The sequence below is a fragment of the Nicotiana sylvestris genome, chromosome 7 (genome assembly GCF_000393655.2).
Source record: "Nicotiana sylvestris chromosome 7, ASM39365v2, whole genome shotgun sequence".
NCBI lineage: Eukaryota > Viridiplantae > Streptophyta > Magnoliopsida > Solanales > Solanaceae > Nicotiana > Nicotiana sylvestris.
The window spans coordinates 84783134-84797383 of NC_091063.1; the positions used below are offsets into that span (position 1 = coordinate 84783134).

General features: G+C 36.9%; 1 long non-coding RNA gene across 2 annotated transcripts; it reads left to right on the forward strand.

Moving 5' to 3' along the window:
* Positions 1-1170: 1170 nt before the first annotated feature.
* Positions 1171-14250, forward strand: LOC138872543 (uncharacterized). Of its 2 annotated transcripts, XR_011400935.1 has the most exons (4): positions 1176-1742; positions 8531-9817; positions 9905-10306; positions 13690-14250. It is a non-coding gene; the product is annotated as an uncharacterized lncRNA (long non-coding RNA). The 2 variants fall into 2 exon arrangements; XR_011400934.1 differs by having other exon boundaries at positions 1171-9817.

A 14250-nucleotide genomic window follows, 5' to 3' on the forward strand; every position in this document is an offset into this window, starting at 1 on the left:
TCAAGACACAGGGTTCGAGATGACCAAAAGAAGAAGTTTCAACCCAAATAAAAGAAAAAAAGAAAAGAAAAGAAGTTGAACTTTGAGTGTAGAAGCGGATAAAAGATGGACTACTCAAAATTTGGTTGAAGTCACAAACTTCGCATGTCCCGCCTTGATCCGAAAAGCTGAAGAAGAGTGAACCAGGGTTGCAGCTAACGAGCATCAAGATTCAGATTAGAGTCTGCAGGAAGAACCATCCAAGACTCAAGATCAAGCTTTAGAAGGTTTATAGATAGGAATCTTGTAACTCGTAGTTGATATACTTAGCTAGTTTAGATTCTCATCTTTTATTTCGGTGTAATAAAGAGCTCAGCAAGCAGAAACAATAGCAACAACAGTGAAATCACAGTTTTCCGGTAGTCCCAGCTACCAAAACTTCCAGAACTACACCGACTTGATTCTTTTATACCCAAGGATATGTAGGCAACCTTCGAAGCAAAGTTCAGTCAAACTCTTTCAAAATGCTTCTAAATGGAGTTTCAAACGGGCAAAAATTGCTCGTAGTTGCTCACTTTATCTTTGCTCGAAAACGTTTCATGTTTCCGAGCAAAGAGGGGCAGCTGTGAGCACCTAATTTTTGCCCCGCATGAAACTAACTCCTAAAAATAGACCAAAAATAATTTTTGAGGGATTTTAGAAGTTTTTCTTTATTTAGTTGCATTTCATGCATTTGTAATATTTTTAAATCATAGAAAAATAATAAAAAATATCACATTTTAATTTCATGCCATCTTAGGTTTAATTTTCATTTAAGAATTTAATTTCATAGTTTAATTGCATTCATTAAACAAAAAATCACAAAACATTACTACAATAGTCATATCCACATTTTAGCTTTTAGTTTTAAATTAATTAGTTTTAATTTAGTAAAAATAAGTAAGATTAACTTTACAAAATAATTTAAGGTAGAGCCTAATTTAGGATTTTATTTAGCTTATTTATCTAATTCAATTAGATTTTTGAAATCAAAGGAAAAACAAAGAAAAAAAGTAGATTTGGTCTTTCAATTTCGTGTGGGCCAGCTTAATTTGAAGCCAAAAAATTCCAAATTAGCCAAGCCCATACAATCTCAGCCCACTACCCAAATACCTATTCCCTTTTATTAAAACCCTACCTCCTATACTCTTATATAAAAAACACATGAAGAGACCTAAAACAGGGAGAGGACCTTCCGAATTCCCTTCAGCAACGGCTGAGAGATCCCCCTCCCCTCGTATAGAGAAAAACCTCGCAGCTTCTTTCCTCTCTCCAAAACAGTCAAAAGCCTTTCCCATTTTTTCTTCGGCATGTACCTTGACAGAATCATTTGGATTTATGGAACTATTTGAGGATTTAGAAGATCCACAAGAGCAAAATGTTGCTTTTTCTCGTCTCAACCTTATAGCTAGAGTTCATTAAAAAAACATTTGGCAATGTGTTCTTGTCTTTTTCCTCATTTTGGATACAAATGTAATCCTTTTCTACTGAAACTTTTGTTATCATGTTCTTCACCCCTACAGACAATAGGATTTGCAATTAAGCGTTGGTTCCCAATTCGACTTTAAGCTATAAACATTAGAGAAATTTTTGTTATTTCTGGGTTTTTGGCAAGCTGATTTGGTCTTCAATTTTGCGGATAGCTGTTGGAATTGTTGCTGAGCTCTAGTCGAGGCTATTTCAGATTTGTTTTGGGTCGGTTTCTGCCGATTTCCTATTATCGGGTATGTCAGATTCTTGTGTAATTATATACCAAATCTATAAAATAAAAATCTGATTGTTTGGTGTTATATATTGATATGTTCTCGATTTTTTGGACTGAAACTCTGTCATGAAATTTGAGATTAGTATACTTTGAATGCCATGTTTTTTTTGTAGTGGGTGTAAATCATGTATGATGTTGTTCAGCTATGAAATAAGTTGTTAGAAAGTGAAGATGTAACGTGGTTTTGAACTATGGGAGTAGCAAAACAATAAAGAATTAGATTGATTTTCCGTACTCAAAGTCCATAGCTGTCATCTTGGTGCGCATGAGAATTATTTACTGCCGGTGTTGTAAATTTCTTATGAAGTTGAACATGTACCAATAGATTGAGATTTAAACTAACTGACCTTGTTTTTCCCTGTAGTAGACCATTTTGTAGGTGTGAGTTGTTTGTCACCATAATATTATTTGCTGATTGTTGCATATTTATTAGAGAGTCTAAAAAAAATAAAAATATTTCGAATTGCAACTATATCGAACAAAAAAAAATTGCTTTGTCTTTGTTATGTGTTAATATGAATTAAGGACTATGTGCTCTATTATCTGAGAATTACAGAATATTGTAGCAAGTCTTATTCTTTAAACTGCCCAATCTTTTCAAAGTACATGTAGTTAGCCCATTCTTGGCATATTAATGGACATCAAATATTTCAATCGCTAGAATGCTTTCGGCATGCTGCTTAATCTATCATCATGATTGTGTACATGTTCGCGTGCCATAATTATGATTCTAAAAAAATAATCAAGGTATGCTTTCGCGCAACTTCGACCAAACTTTCTTAATATTAATAAAGCGTGATTAATTGTGGATACGTACGTGTGACATAATTTTTTACGCGCCAAATGAAATGAGTACACGTACACGTGACTCGTTTTTTTAGATAATTCTTTAACTACGAATAATCAAGCAACTAAAAGCGGTTAAAGGGATAAATGCGCATAGGTCCTAAAATGAGTAGTTAAACAATTTAAGCCAAGTATAAATTATTAAGCGACCGTGCTATAACCACGGAACCTGAGAATGCCTAACACCTTCTTCCGGGTTAACAGAATTCCTTATCTAGAATTTCTGGTTCGCATACTTTTAAATAAAGTCAAAAATTTCCTTGATTTGTGATTTAAAAATAAACCGGTGACTTGGGACACCAAAAATAAATTATTCCAAGTGACGACTCTAAAAAATTTAAATAAAATAATCCCATTTTGATTTATATCACTTTAATTGGAAAAACTCCCTTATACCCTCTCGGGTGGTAAAAAAGGAGGTGTGACAATAATAACACTTATAATCCGGCTCTCAAGCCCACCTCAGTCATCAATCTCTCAAGTCTCAAGGGCTCACAATCTCGTACCACTCAGCCCAAACAATGATAACATGTGATGTAGTAGTAAATGATAACAGAGATTGAGATATGATATGCAAATGAAGAATCATGACTGAGTACATAATTGCAGTTAAAGCAGATAACTCAATACAGCAGAAATAACCTCAGTGGGTGTCAACAGAATAAGCACATAGCCTAAACATAATTTCTAACATGAATAAAAGTCCAATTACTCTAACAAGTAAGGATTTCACGGACGGGACACGACTATTTAACAACACAGTACCAAAGAATCAACCGGATCATAATTACCATGGTGCGCGTCTACACGCATGTCATCTAGCTTGTGCACCTCCCTAACATAATATAATACGTTTTCCAGGGATAAATACTCTCAATTCTAGAGTGTTACCTACCTTAGAAGGCGCAAATCACAACTCCAACAAGTCCTTTCCACGCCTATCGGCCTCAGAGCGACTCGAGTCTAGTCACAAACAACTCAATATCAATAAATAATGCCGTAGTAAACAAATTTATACAGTATAATTTCGATCTTTATCAAAATAAAAAGGTCAACCCAAAAAGTCAACCCTGGGCCCGCACCTCAGAACCAGATAAAATTCATAAATTTTGAACACTCATTCGATTATGAGCAACCATACCAAAATCATCCTATTTCGACCTCATCGACCTTCAAGCCTCCATTTTTCATTTTTGAAAAGTTTTCACAAAATCTCCCATTTCTTCACTTTAATTCACTAATTAAATGCTAAAAACGAAGATCGAATCATGAAATATTAACACATCCAAATAAAAAAAATACTTACACGGATCCAAGACATGAAAATCCCCTCCAAAATCGCCCAAAACCAAGCTCGACAACTTAAAATATGAAATAATAACTCTACCCTCGATTTGGGTTTATAAATCTGCTTCCAGATGTTCCTCTTCGCGAACGCGGAAAATGCCTCGCGTTCGCGAAGCACAAAAGATAACAATTGATGAAACCTTCTAGGTGAACGCGATATCCACATTGCGAACGCAATGACCAACACCTTAAAGCTTCGCGATTGCAGTCCAGTCCTCGCGACCGTGAAGAATAAACGTCTGCCAGTCACAAAGCCTAATTTCCTTCTACGCGAACGCGACTCTCTTCACATGTTCGCGATGTGCAACCTACTTCAACCTTCGTGAACGTGTCCCCTGTCTCACGATTGCATCCCCTGTCTCGTAAACGTGATGCACAACTTTTCGCCAGTCACTAAAGACCCTTCGCGATCGCGACTCTTCCCTCACGAACGCGTATAAGGAAACTAGAAACAACGAAGTCAACAGTCCACAAAGTCCAAAATGAAGGCGAACATGATTCGAATCACATCTGAGTCCCCAGGACCTCATCCAAAGTCCAAACAAACCAACAGGTCCTAAAACATGATATAAACCTAGCAGAACCCTCAAATCACATCAAACAACATGAAAATCACAAATCGTACCCCAATTCAAGCCTAATGAATTATTGAACTTCCAACTTCTAAAACTAATGTCGAAACATACCAAACCAACTCCGATTGAACTCAAATTTTGTACACAAGTCATAAATAACACAACGGACCTATTCCAAATCCCAGAACTCAAATTGGAAACCCATATCAACAAAGTCAACTCTCGGTCAAACTTCTCAACCTTCCAAACCTTCAACTTTCCAACTTTTGTAAATTCAAGCCAAAACGACCTAAGTACTTCCAAATCAATATCCGGACATATTCCTAAGTCCAAAATCATTATACGAAGCTATTGGAACCATCAAAACTTCATTTTTGAGTCTTCTACATAAAAGTCAAACTCGGTCAACTCTTTCAACTTAAACTTCTAACCTTGGGACTAAGTGTCCCAATTCACTCCGAAACATCTTCGGAACCAAACCAACCACTCCGGCAAGTCACATAGCCACAAATAAACATAGAATACACGATAAATGAGGGAACAAGACTATAATACTCGAAACGATTGTCCATGTCGTTACAAGGCATGGGTTGTGGCGGGTAATTATTTTTCATGGGATGGGTATTTGCTAAACTTCCCCGTGTTTCAATTCTTCTAGGCCGACAAAGCGTCGTATCCTCATCCTTTTTCACAATTTCTTCCTTGAAGAAATTGGAACAACCAAATAATGGGTTAGATTTACTGGCATATCTTACTGCAAATTTGCCAGAGCTGACTTTCAAATGATTGTTGCAGAAATTAAAAGATGATTTCATACGAGCTCTGCCAAAAGGTTTCTTTACACATAATTTTTTTCACTTTCCTCACACATTGGCATTCCGTGCATTTCATAGGCAAAATTTTGAATCTGCCAATATAGATGGAATATATCTAACAGTGTAATTTCAGTATGTATGTCACGATCCGGATTTCCCACCTCGGGAGTTGTGATGGCGTCTACTCGTGAAAGCTAAGCAAACCGAGTGTTATAAATTCATTACCCTTCTTCCATTTTAATCCATTAACAATTAAGAAGCAATATTATGTAAACAGCGGAATTTAATAAGCGGAAGAACAGGATATAACCATTTAAATATTACCAATACAAATCCTTAAACATAACTAACCAGAATTGGTGTCACAATTTCACAGACTGTCTAAGAATACTACAAATAAGGTCTGAATAGAAATACACGAATCTGTCTCTGAATAAGTAAAAATAGTAAAAGAAATGATAGAAGGAGACGCCAAGGCCCGCGGACGCCTGCAAGACTACCTTGGGTCGCCTGTTGGACTGAAGGCAGCAACCTCACTGCGGTCCAAATGCTCCGGTACCATGATCTGCACACAGTACAGAGTGTAGTATTAGCACAACCACCCATGTGCTGGTAAGTGCCTAGCCTAACCTCGGCGAAGTAGTGACGAGGCTAGGACCAGACTACCAAATAAACTTGTACAGTTAAATCATATACAACGAAAAATAAAAGCAGATAATTACAACTAAAGATGGGAGGGGGAAAACATGTTGCGGGGAGTAACAGATAACCATAGAATACCAAAGAGGAATGTAAAGAAACCGAAATCCAATTACTAACAAGGATAAAAAAAATAAACACAGAATTCACTTTCATTTCATATCTTGTTGCAGACGTGCAACCCGATCCCATTTTATATATCTTGTTGCAGGCGTGCAACACGATCCTATTTCATATATCTCGTTGCAGGCGTGCAACCCACTCCCATTTCATATATCTTGTTGCAGGCGTGCAACCCGCCCCCATTTCAATTCAACATCAGTCATAAAAGAATTCCGGCAAGGGAACAAGAGTATAATAATAACATCCCGGCAAGGGAGACAATATCATAAACAATAACATCCCGGCAAGAGAGACAATATCATAAACAATAACATCCCGGCAAGGGAGACAATATCATAAATAATAACATCCCAGCAAGGGAGACAATATCATAAACAATAACATCCCGTCAAGGGAGACAATGTCATAAACAATAAAATCCCCGTAAGGGAACTAAAAATGATAATCATCATATTAGGCATGAATAAATCTCAACGGAGTCACAACAATTACAATACTAGACTCACGGGCATGCTTGACACCGACGTATTGATACTCGTCACCATGCCTATACGTCGTACTCCACAATTAACACGTAGCAAATAAGACACAACTCCTAATCCCTCAAGCTAAGGCTAGACCAAACACTTACCTCAAACTTCCACGGCCAACTCAAGCCTCAAACACCGATTTTCCTTTAGAATTTGCCTCCAAATTACTTGTATCTAGACAAATTAATTTAACAACATCAATAAATGCTAAAGAATTCATAGCCAATGCTTAATTATAGGTTTTCTAGCATTTTTCCCAAAAAGTCAAAAATCAACCCCGGCCCGCTTGGTCGAAACTCGAGGTTCGGACCAAAACTCGATCACCCATTCATCCATGAGCCCAAATATGCAATTAGTTTCGAAATCCGACCCCAAAACGAGGTCTAAATTCTAATTATTCAAGAAGCCCTAACTCTACCCAAATTCCTAATTTCTACCATAAAACCCCTAGATTTTTGGATGAAAATTGATGAAATGCAATGGGAAATCGAAAGGAAAAGGTTTAGAATCATATACCAATGCTTTAGGGAAGAACTTGTTCTTTGAAAATCGCCTCAATGCTCTCTAGTTTTGAAAATATGAAGCTATGGACTCAATCCCGATTTTGCTACTGTTTTAATTCACTGGACAGGCCTTCTTCGCGTTCGCGAAGGGCCTGTCGCGTTCACGAAGGGTCAGGCCCAGTTGCCTTCGCGTTCGCATTTAGTGGCTCGCGTTCGCGTAGAACAAACTCCCTTTCCCCCCTATCCCGGCCAAAAGGCCTTCGCGTTCGCGATAGCAGGTCCGCGTTCGCGAAGGGTAGCACCCCTAAGGCTTCGCTTTCGCGTCCTATTTCTCGCATTCGCGTAGAAGGAATTGTCCTTCAGCCTGACTTACGCTAGAGTCCTTCCGCAAACGCGAAGAACAAAACTCCAGAATACCAGAAACTGAAAACCTGCAACTTTTCTAAGTTTAAAAACCTTCCGAAACCTATCTGAAACTCACCCGAGCCTTCGGGGATCCAAACCAAACATGCATACTAACTCAAAAACATCATATTGACTTACTCGTGTGATCAAATCGCCAAATTAACGTCTTTAACAACGAATTTAGCATCAAAATCAAAGAAAAATCTCAAGAACACTTAAGTTTCAAATTTCACAACCGAGGGTCCGATTGACGTCATTTCAAGTCCGTTTCTTACCAAATTTTACAAGCTCAATCTAAATACCATATAAGACCTGTACTGGGTTCCGGAACTAAGATACAGGCCCGATATCATCAATTTCATATACATTCAAATTTCTAAAAACTCTTAAAATTTCAGTTAAACGATTTTCTTCAAAAATTCATTTTTTGGGCTTGGAACCTCGGAATTCAATTCCGAGCATACGTCTAAGTCCCATATTTTCCTACGGACCTTTCGGGATCATCAAATTATGGGTCCGGGTCCGTTTACCCAAAATATTGACCGAAGCCAACTTAAATTAAATTTTAAAGGCCAAATTAACATTTTCATCAAATTTCCACATAAAAGCATTTCGGATATATGCCCGGACCGTGCACACAAATCAAGGTGAGGAAAAAAGAGGTTTTAAGGCCTCGGATTACAGAATTTAGTTCTAAAACAAGTAATGACCTTTTGGGTCATCACAATGTACATCGAAGCCAATTTAAATATTTTTGATGCTTTAATATGACGCTAAAAGAACTCTTTATTTCTCTGCTAGATGACATGGGTTATCGATATATATTGTACTTTCAACTTTTTGCATATCATTTCATAATTTATATGTTTTTTTGTTATCTACTGTAAATTCTGAGAACTTTCAGTATGCTGGGATCTTCCAAGAGGTTGAAATCGATCTTTTCATGAAAGCGTACTTCTAGCGACTCAATTGGTAACCATGATACATTTTCATGTTCTAAGAAACTGCTCTTGTTTTTAAAATTTATATCGTTCCTTTACATAGATGTCACAACAATATACTAATATCGTGATATTTCTTTTCAAGTTCATTTAGGCAACTCACATAGCCAGAAGAAGTTGAAAGCTATGTTATCTTTTTTTACATGCTCAAGTTAGTGAGACAGAGAGATCCTTCCATTTCTTCCTTTTTTTTCTTTCTAGATTTTCCTCACAGACTTCTTTATTCTTATACAAAATTTTTAAAATCTAAGTGATCATCAGAGGCATCTTGTATCGTTTTGTAATTTAATTTATCATTTAATATTTCTAATGCTAATTTAAAATAATTTGCTTCAAAACTTGAACGAATTTGAAGAAAAAAATTGTTAATTGGAAAATTTTATGTATATTCTAATGAATAAATCCAGGGACTGTACAGACTACTACTTATATATAGCAAAAATGGAATCTAAGATATAACTACCTATACACTTAGTCTCCTATTCTATAACAAACTCACATGCTATTTACAAGAATAAATAATGTGTGCAAAATACAAAACTTAATCTTATCTTCAGCTTCTTCTAGTAGGCCCAAGGAAAACGAATTAATTTATTGAGTTCAATGGATGTGAGCCCAAGATTGATGTAGAAGTCCAATGTCTCTATAAAGTCTGGTCGAGACATTTGTTTGTGCAAGACCTTTGATTTCCTCCACGTGGCTTGATCTCAGCTACTCAAATTTTCACAAAGATGTTCAGACATCAAATGTATCGAACATCCTAGAAGACCAAACTTTACCTTCTGTCAAAGACGAGTTCTTCTTCTTTCTTCCTTTATTCTTCTTCTCTATCTTTGAGTAAAACTCCATGAATCCCAGAATTAGAATGGGCTTTCATCTTCCCAACATCCCCCCTCAATTTGGAGGGTAACTTTGTAACCCCCAACTTGATCAAAATCTCTGAGTGAGAAACCCCTGAAAGTGGTTTTGTGAAAAGATCCGCCAATTGGTCTTTAGAAGGAACAAAAGATAGGGTATTTAGTCCGGAAAGGAACTGTTAACGCATAAAATGACAATCAATCTCGACATATTTTGTGCATTCATGGAAGACGGGGTTACATGCGATGTGAATGGCTACTTTGCTGTTAGAGTGAAGAGGTATGTGAAGGTTTACTGGTGCAGAGAGATCCTCAAGAAGTAGAACAAGCCAAGTAAGTTCTGCAGTTACTCTTCGCATAGATCTGTATCCTACCTCTGTAGATGATAAATAAATTGATATTTGTTTCTTTGATTTCTAGGAAATGGGTACTTCTCCTAGTGTGATGAAAAACCCATTTACAGACCTTCTGGAATCCTTGCAAGAAGTCCAATTAGCATCACAAAATGCAAGCAAGGAAAATAATGGTGCTGTTGAGAGAAGAATTCCTTGTCCCGGATCGGAGCTCAAGTATTTCAACAATCGCAATGCAAAAATGAAGTGAGAGAGATAGGGTTTCTGCATGTACTGGCTGAAAGTAAGAACTGCAAAGGAAAGATATGAGCGAATGTTAGTCAGATAGTTCAATTTCCCAACTAGATGACGATACACTGGGGGATTTTGCAAAGGTCGGCCATCATCTGCTTGAAGTTTGGAAGAAGGATCAAGAGGAGAAGTGACTCGAGCCAAGTGAGAAACATCAAACTCCTGCAACATGTCCAAGGTAAATTTCCTTTGATTCACAATGAAACCTTCCTTTTCTCTCAGAATTTCCATCCCTAAAGCTTCCTAGATTTTTGACTTTGAATTGAGTGTTTAGAAAGTCCTTGATGTGTTGGATCTCTTCCAAGTCATCTCCAGTTAGTAGAATGTCATCTACATAGATAGATAGGATAGAAATCAGGCTTCCTATGCATTTAAAGAATAGAGAATAATCATTTAATGATGAAGAATACCCCTTAAGACTCAAAGCCCCTGCAAGCCTAACATACCATTGCCTGGAAGGTTGCTTCAACCCATATAATGACTTCCTTAGTAAACAAATATGCTTAGGGCTAGGATGTGTTAAACCTGAAGGAAACTTCATGTATACCTCCTCCTGAAGATCACCATGCAAAAATGCATTGTTGACATCCAATTGAGACAAATTCCAATCTCTTTTGGCTGCAATAATGAGCAAACATCTTATAGTAATCATTTTCACCACTTGTGAAAAGGTCCTACCATAATCTATTCCCTCTCTTTGGACATCCCCCCTGACCACCAGCCTTGACTTTAATCTTTCAACTCTTCCATCTGATAGATGCTTTAACTTATATACCCATTTACAAGGTAGAACTCTTTTCCATTTAGATAGTTCGACTACATCCCAAGTGTGATTGTCTTCTATAGCTTTAATCTTGGAGTCCATAACCTCTATCCAACCTGGATGTTGACAAGCTTGTCCAAAATTTTTAGGCTCTATGAGAGTAGAAATTGATTGCATGACATATTGATTGTTAGGAGATAGAGAAGAAAAACAGTACTCCCTAGGTTTACTTGGTTGAGTGAAACAGGCAGCTCCTACATTTGTGAACATGATATTACTACACACATAATCCTTTAGGTAGGTTGGTTGATTGGAAACCCTTCCTGACCTCCTCACTGATGTAGGCTGTTTAGGTGCAGGAACATGTGAGCTAGTATGTGGTGTATCTGGGATAGGTGGAAAAGAAACTGGGCTAGGAGATAATTGGGGATGGTGAAAAGTAGATGAAGATCTTGGTGATGGTGAAGAGAAAATGTTAGAAACTTCAAGTTCTAAAGAGATAGGTAAAGGTTGATCCTGTGATGGAGATGAGTAGATAGATTATGTACTGAAGGTTGAGCTTGGGAATATAGGTTGGTGTGAAGGTCTGTTCTTAGCAAAAGGAAAGTGTGTTTCATGAAACTTCACATCTCTTGACACAAATACTCTTCCTGTGGACAATTATAGTAGCTTATATCCTTTTTGATGAAGGGGTAACCAACCAAAACACAGGCTGTTTCCCTTTCATCAAACTTTTCTCTTCCTTGTGCTAATGTTGAAGCATAACAAAGGCATCCAAAATTCCTTAAATAATCATACTTGGGCCTTTTCTGGAACAAAACCTCATATGGTATTTTGCCTTTAAGAACACTGGAAGGCATCCTATTACTAAGATGTGTGGCAGTTAGGATAGACTCTCCCCAATATGACATAGGTAGCTTTGATTGAAACATCAACCCTCTTGCAGTCTCTAAGAGGTGTCTATGTTTCCTTTCAACAACTCCATTTTATTGAGGAGTTGCTACACAAGACCTTTGATGCAAAATTCCTTGAGAACCTAGGAAAACTGCCTCTTGTGTAGCTTTTCCCAATTCCATTGCATTGTCAGATCTTATCACTTTGACTTTCACATTGAATTATCTCTCAACCATAGACAGAAAAGATTTAAGCATAGGGAAAGTATTACTTTTAGCACTTAATAAAAATGTCCATGTTCCTCTACTACAGTCATGTACTATAATAAGGAAATATCTGAAACCATTGTAAGTATTTGACTTATAAGGTCCCCATGTGTCAACATGTATAAGTTCAAATTTATGCTTGGACCTTATGTTACTGACAGGGAAAGGGTTTCTGGTTTGCTTAGCCTTAGGACACACATCGCAAATAAACTCAGAATTTGATTTACAATGAAGCAAATCTAAATGTTTCATTGCTGAAAATGGGAGGTGTTCCAATTTTACATGCCAAAGCTTAAAATCAGAAACAATATTAACTTGAACTGGACTAGAAAAAGAAACAGACTCTAAAATGAAATTTCTTACTTTTGGAATTGAAAATACATCACTACTGAACAGACCCTTAGACTTAAGACTACTTGGTTCCAATAAGTAGAGCCCTTCTCTAACTTCACCAAAAGCTTGAGGACTCTTCATTGAAAGGCCCTACAACACACACTCAACAGATGTGAAAAGGACATCATACTTGAATTGAACACAAAACCTATAAACTGATAACAAATTATACTTGAATTCTAAAACATGCAATACATTGTTCAGAATATGACCAGGCAAAATAGAAATGCTCCCTACATGAGTAACAATCACCTTGAAAGAGTTAGGTAAATTAATGTTCAAAGGTACAAGGAGTAGAGACAAAAACAAGAAAGAATTAGGATCAAAACACATATGCTCTGAGGCACCTGAATCAATGCTCCAGGTGTCTGATTTTAAACTAGTGAATGATGAACCTGAGTATTTTAGAATAGTACCATCAACTACATTAGCATTGATTCCTGTATTTCCTGCCTGTGCTATGTTTTCTTGCTTATACATGTGCATCATTTCTGCAACCTGTTCTTTGCTGAGTTGCTGTCCAAAATTATTGCCATTGAGTTCAGTGCCTTGTCATGCTGAATTTTCATGTTCCTCATTTGTCACCACTGCATTTGCCTTAATCTGATTATGACATTCGTTGTGATTTGTGAACTCAAAATTCTCTGGAAATCCAATATTCTGTAGCAATCTTCTTGTGTATGTCCTGTTTTTCCACAATAAGTATAAGACATATTTGGATTGTACTTCTTCTTTCCTTTGAACCTTTGCTGAGGCTTAACAAACCTTTGTCCAGAGTTGTTGAGTTTGGGTGCCATGGCTGATCCCTTTTGAGTCTGGTTTCTGACCTTCTGATAATTTTTTCGTATCCTATGATCATAAAAGCTGCAAAATCAGCTAGAAGCTGTGCATTAGGCTGCTTGTTCTCTCCTGCTGCCTTAAATGATACTGATTGAGAGTTAAAATGTGCATTTGCATAAACCTCTCTTTGATTTTCATCTTGTAAGAGAAGTGAATAAGCATTATCCATGCTAGGCAAATGATTCATCATAAGGAAACCAAGAAATTAGATCCCATTAGAAATTAGATCAACCTCTGATCCTCTAGTGACTTAGTTAATTTTGCCTTTCCTTTACAAACACAAACACAAGAGCAGCATATGATAACATTCAAAGTATCTAATTCATCCCACAATCGTTTCAGCTTAATGAAATATCCTACAATATCACTATTTCCCTGTACTAATCCTGATAATTCCTTTTGCAGATGATAAAGTTTAGCTCCATTTGATCTCCCAAATCTCTGCTCAAGGCTGTCCCAAAGCTCTTTTGCAGTTTTGGAATAAATCACACTATCTGCAATATCTTTTAAAAGAGCATTAAGGATCCAAGAGATGACCATGTCATTCACACAACTCCATTGTTCATGTTCTGGAGAATTCAGATCTGGAGATTGACAAGCTCCATTGATGAAACCAAGTTTCTTCTTGGCTGATAAGGACAAGAGAATAGATCTTCTCCATCCCGGGTATCCTCTTCCATCAAATAAAGTATTGACTAGAGTCATACCAAGTGAATCAGAATTATCGAGGTGATAGGGGTGATTAACATTATAGCTCACAGCCTTTGTAACATTGCTGGTTTCTGCAGTGATGGTTGTGTCACCCATTTTGTTCTACTGAAAACTGATGTAATAGATAGATTAGTTGATTGAATTGTTGGATCGAGCTAGTTGCTCTGATACGATGAACGAATTTGAAGAAGAAATTTCTTAATTGAAATTTTTTCTATATATTCTAATGAATAAATCCAGAGACTGTACAGACTA